We start from the raw sequence: 9,470 nt of genomic DNA, 5'->3' as shown, positions 1-9,470 counted from the left end.
ATATATATATATATATATATATATATTATTCCCAGTCATAATTTGATTTCATCCATATGACACTATAATATAAGAAATCAAGTTGTAAGGGTGTTGGCTGGAGAGATGGCTCAGTGGACAAGACATCCTTAAGGACCTGAGTTAGTTCCCAGCACTCACATAAAACGTTGGGACTGGCCACACACACACCCATAACTTCAGCACTGTCTGGAGCAGACAGAGGCTCACTGGAGTTTGCTGGCTGCCAGCCTAGCTCTGGGCTCAGCCAGAGACCTTGTTACAAAGGAGTACGTTAAACATCAGCAGAGCAGGACACATGATATCTGATACATGCACCCACACCCACATATACATCTACCCCCCACACACACTAATAATAAGTAAATAAAAATAAAATAAAATTTAAAAAATAAATAAAAGGTTTTTTTAAAAAAGTAAAATAAATAAGTAAAAGTTCTGGTCGGGATTGCCAGGCATGGTGGCACATACCTGTAATCCCAGCACTCAGGAGGCTGAGGCCAGACTGCTCTGTGTCAGAATCTAGTGAGTTCTGAGGCTGGGGCTGCTGTAAGTTAAATGTTGGGTAACGTAATGGGTTGAAGGCCAGCTTAGACAACATAGCAAAACTCTGTCTCAAACTAACTAAGTAACTACCTAACTACCTAACTACCTAACTAACTAACTGTTAGGGAATGCCTTACCCCAGTCAGAGCCAGCAGAGATGTTGGCTGGGTGGCCACGGCTGGTGCCTATGCCTCTGCTCACTCAGACACAGCTTGGCCACAGACGACTGTTACTGTCCAGAGTAAGGAAAGGAAATGCATGCATTTGATGGACATCCTAACAAGAGAACAACAGGATGCACACAGCAACAGGAAGCCCGGCTCCCTGTCTCCACGAAGATAGAGATACCCTCTGCAAGTCACATGGGTGCCTTCTAGAAGACCTATTTCTAGGGCAAGGATGTGTTTGATGTATAAGCAGCTGCTCTGGGTCCGACGCTGTCACTCTTGTCACGTGACTTTGGGCAAGTCCCTCTTCTTACTTGTGAAGTGACAATAACAATACCACCCATTCTTAAGGAGGCCAAGTGCACCAAGGACATTCGTTCTAGTTTTTGACACTGGGAACTGGCAAATTCTTTTTGATCCTTTCAAAGTGTATATAAGACCTATCCAGCTTGCTATGGTGGCACACAGCTTTAATCTTAGCACATGGGAAACAGAGGCAGCTAGATCTCTATGAGTCTGAGGACAGCCTGTTCTATGTGGCAAATTCCTGGCCAGCTACATAATGAGACCCTGTCTCAAAAGCAATTAATAGTACACACACACACACACACACACACACACACACACACACACACACCACATGCATGAGGCTGGAAGAGATGGTTTAGAGATTAATAACACTGGCCGTTGTTCTTGCAGGGAGCTGGAGTTTGGTTCCCAGAACCCAAATAGCAGCTCACAGCTGTCTTTAATTCCAGTTCTGCTGTCTGCTAACACCAGGCATGGGCACCAAAGATAGGTAACACTGTTTTCTCCATTTGTGGATGAAGAAATTGGTGCATAGAAATATGAGGAGATTTGGTGGTGTTAGAGCAGAGCAGAGAAGAGCGCTGGGCTGTTGGGGGAGGGGAAGCTGAGTCTGAAAGAGACAATTTCAAGATGGCTTCTTGTTGTTGTTGTTGTTGTTGTTGCTGTTGTTGTTAATTAATTGTTATAACAGCAGAGCCTTATGTAGCCCAGGCTTGACTTAAATCTACTGTAACCAAGAACACCCTTGAACTACTGACCCTCCTGCTTCTAGCTCTCAAACGCTGAGATTACGGATGTGTGTCACACCTGGGTTGGCTCGGTGGTTCAGGGGACCCAGGTTCAATCCCAAATAATCATATAGCAGGCTCACAACTCTTTGTAACTCTGTTTCCAGAGGATCCGATTCCCTCTTCTGGCCTCTGACGGCTAAGGTGTACCCATGATGAGCATACATATAATGTAGGCAAAGCATTCATAAACACAGTAAAAGTAATGATCAAACAAACCCTTTTCAAACACCTGTGTTACCATTCGTGCTTAAGATACAGCAAGCAATCCTCAAACTGCTCACTGCTAAGGTTAAAATAACCAGAAAGGACAGGGGCCGGAAACCTTAGTGGTTAGAGCACGGCTGCTCGACCAGAAGATCTGGGTTTGATTCTCAGCACCCGCTTGGCAGCTACCGACTGTCAGTAACTCCATTTCCATAGAATCCAATGTCCTCTTCGGGATCACTGCACTGCATGCACACGATGTGCACAGACATACATGCAGGATACCCATATACACACACAAAAAAAAAAAACTCAAAGAAGTCACCAGAAGCTCTGGGAACATCACTCAATTAGTAGACTGCTTGCACAGCATTTTCAAAGCCTTGGGTTCAATCCCCAGCACTGTATAAACTTGGCACATAGCGCTCGCGCGCATGCGTGCACACACACACCTGTGATCCCAATACTTGAGAGAGGTAGGAAAACAAGAAATCCTATAGAGTGAGTTTTTGGCTAGTCTAGGTTACATGAGACCTTGTCTTTAAAAGGAAAACGGGGAGTGGGGGAAGAATCATAATAGCAGTTCAGAGACCTCTCCTGGCCCCCAAGCTAAAGGGTACATTGAGGTTTGTAAATGCAACCAACTCTGCCTTCCTAGCCTGAAGCAACTAACACTAAAATGTGTCCGCTGTCTCTTATCTGAATCACGCATCTTGACTTTGCAGCCACAGAGGAGAAACAGTCTTTAACCTACTTTGAAGTTGAGCCAATCCCTCGCTGTATCGGTAACCATTTTGCTCCATGACTGCCGGCTATTTCATATCTCGGCTGTAATATGCCTGCCAGCCATTGACACAGAGAAGTGACCCAGAGCAAGGTCATGCTGACCACATCTCCTATTGTGCTCTGTATGCTACAAGCTTTGTTAATCTTAAGAAATCCCACAGCCCTTTGCTCCACATAGGAGCCATCCAATTAAAGCTCCGTGTGAACTGTTACGTCTAAAATAGCTTGAGTCAGGGCTGACCTCTGGGCAGCACTTTCAGCATTGTGGGTCTTACCGTTTGAGCCTTTATAAGCTGGCTCTGAGAAATGTGCAGGGTCGTAGCTTTCAGCGCCCTAGTCTATGGCCCTGATGAGTCTTAGGGTGTGCATTCAATAAAGCATCCCCGTCTAACTGAGATTGGTGTTTGTGTGGTTTGTGGGGCAATCCCTGAAACCCAACAATTTCTTCCAAGAAGGAAATGGGCAGTCTTTGAACCCAAGGCTCACATAATCCTGGGCAGAATGAAGTTTCCTCTGTCAATAAAAACCTCAATGGGCAAAGGCAAAGAATGGCTAGGATCTTTTTTTTTTTTTTTTTTCCAAGACAAGCTTTCTCTGTGTAGGTCCGGCTGTCCTGGAACTTGATCTGTAGACCAGGTTGGCCTCAAACTCAGAGAGCTCCCAGCTGCCTCTGCCTTCTAAGTGCTGGGATTACAGGTGTGCACCTTCGCCCTGCTTTAGGTTTTGTTTTCTTGTTAAGGTTTCTTTCTCAGTTCTCAGGCCTTGAGAGGCATTCTATCCTTTTCTGAACTCTGTTGTTGTTGTTATTTTATAAATGTGAGTACACTGTCACTCTCTTTAGACATACTAGAAGAGGGCATTGGATCCCATTACAGATGGTTGTGAGCCACCATGTGATTACTGGGATTTGAACTCAGGACCTCTGGAAGAGCAGCCAGTGCTTTTTATTTTTGGGGGGGGGTAAAGATTTATTTATTTATTATATGTAAGTACACTGTAGCTGTCTTCAGACGCACCAGAAGAGGGCATCAGATCTCATTACGGATGGTTGTGAGCCACCATGTGATTACTGGGATTTGAACTCAGGACCTCTGGAAGAGCAGCCAGTGCTTTTTATTTTTGGGGGGGGGTAAAGATTTATTTATTTATTATATGTAAGTACACTGTAGCTGTCTTCAGACGCACCAGAAGAGGGCATCAGATCTCATTACGGATGGTTGTGAGCCACCATGTGGTTGCTGGGATTTGAACACAGGACCTTCGGAAGAGCAGTCAGTGCTCTTACCCGCTGAGCCATCTTTCTAACCCGACCTCCACTATTACTATAAGCTAGCTTAGCATTTCCTCTGGATCAGGCTCGGCTCATTGATAAGATATTCTAGGGAAGGTGTGTGTCCCTAAACCTTGAGCTGTCATCTAAGGACTTCGGGGATTCAACATCTCTGCCCCCTTGGGGGGCACCTGCTCTTACACACACATGCTCACATAGGAACACACACATACATCAGACATAGAATGAAAATATGACCAGTTAAAAATACATGCTATTTCTAGTTAGATGTAATGGCAGGAGGCTGAGATATTAAGGAAGAGAGGGGAGCAGAAGGAGTCCTTCTGTCACCTGTGAGGTTAGGTGTGACAAACTCTACAGGATGCTGTGCCTGGCCACCGTGCCTGGCTCAAGTCCTCTCACAGTTGGCAGGGAACATGGACCACAAAGTCATCTCTGTTGTGCCTTCAGGCTAGTGAGGGAAGAGCTGGAGGCAGGAGAGAAGGGTGAGGATGGAAGACAGAGGGAGAGGACCCTGTGGCTGGATGGAGTTGCAGGCAATGTGGAGCCAACAGCAGCAGTAGCAGCAGGTTCTGGGAATCAAACTCAGGTCCTCTGCCACAGCAGTACTCAATCTTGACTGCTAAGCCTACTCTCCGGCCAGAAAGAATATCCCTTTAATGAACATAGGAATATCCCTTTAATGACCATTTCCTTACTGCCTGATTAATAGCTGCTTGGGTTCAGCTTGCTGAACAGGCCACTGTGGCTCAAGTCTATGAAGAGAGCAGCGAGTTTCCTTCGTGGCAGGCACAAGGGGCTTTGTGTGCGTTGACACCCTCCCTTTTTTGCTGTTGTTATTCAAATTCATATCATTTTTTTTTTCTTGTGGTCCTGGTGGTTGCAACCAGAGCTTCCTGCATACCAGGTTAGCACTATACCACCTAAATCATATCCCCAGACACCCCCCCCCTTTTTTTTTCTTTTGAGATGCACACACTAATGTGGCCAGGACAACATAGACTGGGCTGGGCTGTAGCTCACAGTGATCCTCCTGCCTCTGTCTCCTGAGGACTGGGATGAAAGGTTTGAGCCATCACACCTGGCCAATCAAGCCTTTAAGTTTTTTTTCTTTTTCTTTTTCTTTTTTAATTTNGGGACAAGCACTTGCTGTGTAGCCTTGAACTCACGATCATTCTACTTCAGCCTTTGGAGTAGCTGGTCCAGCTCCTATGTTGTTTTAATCTAATTATTCATTTGTAATGGTCAGATGGTAACTATTTTTGGCTACCTAGGAGCAGAGCAACCAGAGCCACATAGGAAAGGGAGATCCCATCTCAAACCAAACAACCAAAAAGCACCAGAGAGACTTGGTGAGCAGAGGTGGGACGGGCTGTCTGGGGTGGCTCCCTCCCTCTCCGTGCCTAAGCTGTGTCCTGGGGATCTTCACCTTTGTCAGGGAAGAGCGAGGAGACCTGAGTGGCAGACTGCCATTGTGTGGCCATCCCTGGAGTGACCACCACTCTGTCCATAATGTGCTCTATGTAGGAAGGGAACTTTTCTGGCAGGTCAGGTGGTAAGGCCAGGGGGACATCAAAATGGAAGGATAACAGAGTCTTCATACCGTGGTCCCTCTGCAACTCAGGGATGGGACAGGGTTGACTCGTGTTGGCTTTTTCTTCATCCCCTGTGGTTTTCCCTGATGGCTCTGGACCTCTTCCTGCCTCATCCAGATTTCACAGAGTGGGGTACCTACCCAGCCTTGGTTTTGATTTCTTTTTTTTTTTTTTTTTNCACTTTGTAGACCAGGCTGGCCTCGAACTCAGAAATCCGCCTGCCTCTGCCTCCCGAGTGCTGGGATTAAAGGCGTGCGCCACCACGCCCGGCTGGTTTTGATTTCTTTAAATGATCGCACCATCAGAGTGGGAGGTGCAGTTCAGACAGGTTCCCCCAACAGAAGAGGGGGTGTGGGAAAGGGATGTGAAGTGCCATCAAACCTTCTGTGTGTTATGACAATAACCACACCATTACTGTCAGTGTTGAGTGAGGATTCTGGATACTGTGAGCCATGAAGGGCACTTGTGACGCAATCTTAGGGGTGATGGTGGTGGCAGTATCACTGTTAAGCCATGCCACATCTTGCTGGGAAAACGTACTCAAGGGCTCTGGGCTGCTAGGATCTGGTAGTGACAAAGTAGCTGTCAGGGACCCAGAAACCCCAGGACAGTAGCTGAGGGGTGAATTAAGCCAAGCAGGGACAGTCCTGTCATGGAGAGTTAGCTGAGTCTGGAGGACAGATCTTTCTGCATGCTCCTCCTACCCCTGAAGGGTAAAACAGGGTGACTGCTGGGAATTTGAGGCCAGCCTGGGTTGATAAGAATTTATTTATTTATTTATTTGTTTGTTTGTTTGTGTGGGAAGCCACATGTGCCATTGCAGAGTGGCACAGGCTTCTGCTGGCCACCATGCATACATAGGCAGTAAAGTTTTTTTGCCAAGATGAGGTTTTGAGAATTAACCAAAATTGACCAATCAGATGAGAGAGAAGTTGACCAATCAGATGAGAGAAAAATTGACCAATCAGATGAGAGAGAAGCTAACCAATCAGATGAGAGAGAAATTAACCAATCAGATGTAGGCATGCAAATGAGGTGGTAAGCATTAACCAAGCACAACCAATCCGGGTGTGAGACATGCCTCTCCTAGGCCTATATAAAGCAGCACCAGTGCTGGGCTCGGGGTCTATTTGCCTCTACAATCAAGCTCTCCCAATAAACGTGTGCAGAAGGATCCCGTTGCAGCGTCGTTCTTTCTGGTCGAGTCTGATTGACAGGCTTTCTCTGGCTGTCCTGGAACTCTGTAGATCAGGCCTCAAACTCAGAGATCTGCCTGCTGGAATTAAAGGCATGTGCCAGCACACCTGGCTTGTTGTTTTTAAGATTTACTTTATTATTTATTTTGTGTGTGTGTGTCAGAATGTGCTTGTGAGTGCTGTTGCCTGAAGAAGCCAGAAAAGGGTGTTGGATTCCATGGAGGCAGGCTTACTACAGTGGGCAAGCTGGTGTGAGTGCTGGGATTTGAACTCAGGTGCTTTACCAGAGCAAGACATACTCTTAAACACTAAGCTATCTCTCCAAACCCATGAAAATAATTTAAACTAAACCTTAGAGTACTCACAAAGCAGCAGTAACATAAATCTCAAACATGAGATTGTTTAGCTATATGTACACACACACACAACTTTTCTTTTTTTTTTTTTTTTTTTTTTTTTTTTTTTTTTTTTGNTTTTTCGAGACAGGGTTTCTCTGTGTAGCCCTGGCTGTCCNGGCACTCACTTTGTAGACCAGGCTGGCCTCGAACTCAGAAATCCNCCTGCCTCTGCCTCCCGAGTGCTGGGATCAAAGGCGTGCGCCACCACACCCGGCTCACAACTTTTGTTTTTGGCAGTGCTGTGAATCAAACCAAGCCCTATGTGTGCTAGGCAAGTATGCTACCTCTGTGCTACATCCCCAACCACATGAATTTAAATCTAATGTTAAGGGTGGGGGAGGAAGAAAGGGTAAATGATACTCTTACTGAAAACAGCACATTTGCCGGAGGTGTTGGGGTACTCCCTTCTCTAACCACAGTGCTCAGGACAGAGACCTAGGCGGATCCCTGTGGGGCCAGCCTGATCTACATACCAAATTCTAGCTTAGCCAAGGATACACAGTGAGACTTTGTCTCAAAAATAAGAAAGAAAATAGTAGACTTGACTTCAAATCACTTCCTTTCTCATGAGCCACAGGAAGTGATGAGAGGACTCAACAATTCCCACTGGGGTTTGTGCGTTTTCACACCCTTGGGACTCAAGCCATTGAGTCCAGACCCCGGATGGTCAGGTCGGACTCCACTCTCTTATGTCGCTGTGTAAAGTTTGGATACACTGCATCATTAAGTAGTCAAATGGAGAAAATACACAAATATACAGGAACCATAACCAGCATGGATAGCCTGGCTCCCATCCAGCCCCCTACAGGGCTTCTCTGTATAACACTGGTTTTCCTGGAACTCACTCTGTAGTCCAGGCTGGCCTCTCACAGAGATCCACCTGCCTCTGTCTCCCGAGTACTGGGATCCAAGGCATGTGCCAGAAGTTTGCAGTAGAAAATTACTAACAGCCAAGCTTGCCTACAGCAAGATCATGCACCCAATAAGCTCTGGTACAAACAGGCCAGAGGCTGGAACCTCTGCTCTTGCGAAGGATGGAGTCTGGTTTTAGTACACATACCAGACTGCCCATAGCTGCCTGTAAGACCATCCAGCCTCAGAGGGATCAGCAATCTCTAGCTTCCTTGGGTACCTGCACTTGAATGCATACAGAGAGAGAGAGAGACAGACAGACAGACAGACAGACATTATTAAAAATTAAGAACAACAGCAAAGGACCTGGAGAGATGGCTTATCAGTTAGGAGCAATGGTGACTCTCCACAGGACCAGGGCTTGACTCCCAGCACCAACATGGTGGTGCCCAACTGTCCGTAACTCCAGTTCCGGGGAGTCAGACACCCTCTTTTCCTCTTCTGAGTTTTGCAGGCGCCTGACACATACTCGGTGCACACACTACACCCAGACAAAACACATAAAATAAAATAAATATGTCTGGGCTGGAGAGATGGCTCAGTGGTTAAGAGCAGTGACTGTTCTGAGGTCCTGAGTTCGATTCCCAGCAACCACATGGTGGCTCACAACCATCTGTAATGCCCTCTTCTGGTGTATCTGAGGAAAGCAACAGTGTACTCACATACATAAAATAAAAAAATCTAATAAATAATAAATAAACACGTCTGTCTTTAATTAAACAAACCAACAAATGTTAGTAAAATGTCCAGATGAACCCACACAAGGCATTAGTGCGGACCAAAAGGACTGTAGATGGCAGAAGTGAGGATCCACGTTTCTTGTGGTTTGGTGCTTTAAAAGTCAATATACGGCTGGATATGGTGGTATGTGACTGTAATCCAGTACTCAGGAGGCTGAGGTGGTCGGACCTAAATTTGAGGCTAGCCTAGATTATACAGTGAGTTCAAGGCCAGGCTAGACTATAAAGAGAGATCTTATCGTCCCAAATGAGCCCCCAACACCTGAATTTCTACCTTTATTTTATTTTTCATTCTGTCTGTGTTGTCCATGCATATATGTGCTGTGTAAGCACGTATGTGTGCACGTGTGTGGACGCCTGCAGCTTATTTCTCCATCACTCTTGGTCTCATTTTCTTTCTTTCTTTCTTTTTTTTTTTGAAGATTTATTTATTTACTTTATGTATGTGAGTACACTGTCACTGTACAGATGGTTGTGAGCCTTCATGTGGTTGGCGGGAGTTGAATTTAGGACCTCT

The 9,470-nt window shown here is 45.9% G+C and overlaps 1 protein-coding gene across 2 annotated transcripts in view; it reads right to left on the bottom strand.

Moving 5' to 3' along the window:
* Cnr2 (cannabinoid receptor 2) overlaps nucleotides 1–9,470 on the bottom strand; it is a 23,210-nt gene that overhangs the window by 7,890 nt on the left and 5,850 nt on the right. Inside the window, exon 1 of one of the 2 annotated variants that reach the window (XM_029475812.1) lies at nucleotides 702–948. The exons of the other annotated variant lie outside the window; for it this stretch is intronic. The gene's annotated coding sequence lies outside the window, so the exon portion shown is untranslated. Of the gene's footprint in view, nucleotides 1–701; nucleotides 949–9,470 lie in introns of those variants that run through there. 2 annotated transcript variants of the gene reach the window in all.

Source organism: Mus caroli, chromosome 4, assembly GCF_900094665.2.
Source record: "Mus caroli chromosome 4, CAROLI_EIJ_v1.1, whole genome shotgun sequence".
NCBI lineage: Eukaryota > Metazoa > Chordata > Mammalia > Rodentia > Muridae > Mus > Mus caroli.
This window is presented reverse-complemented; position numbering and strand designations above follow the sequence as displayed.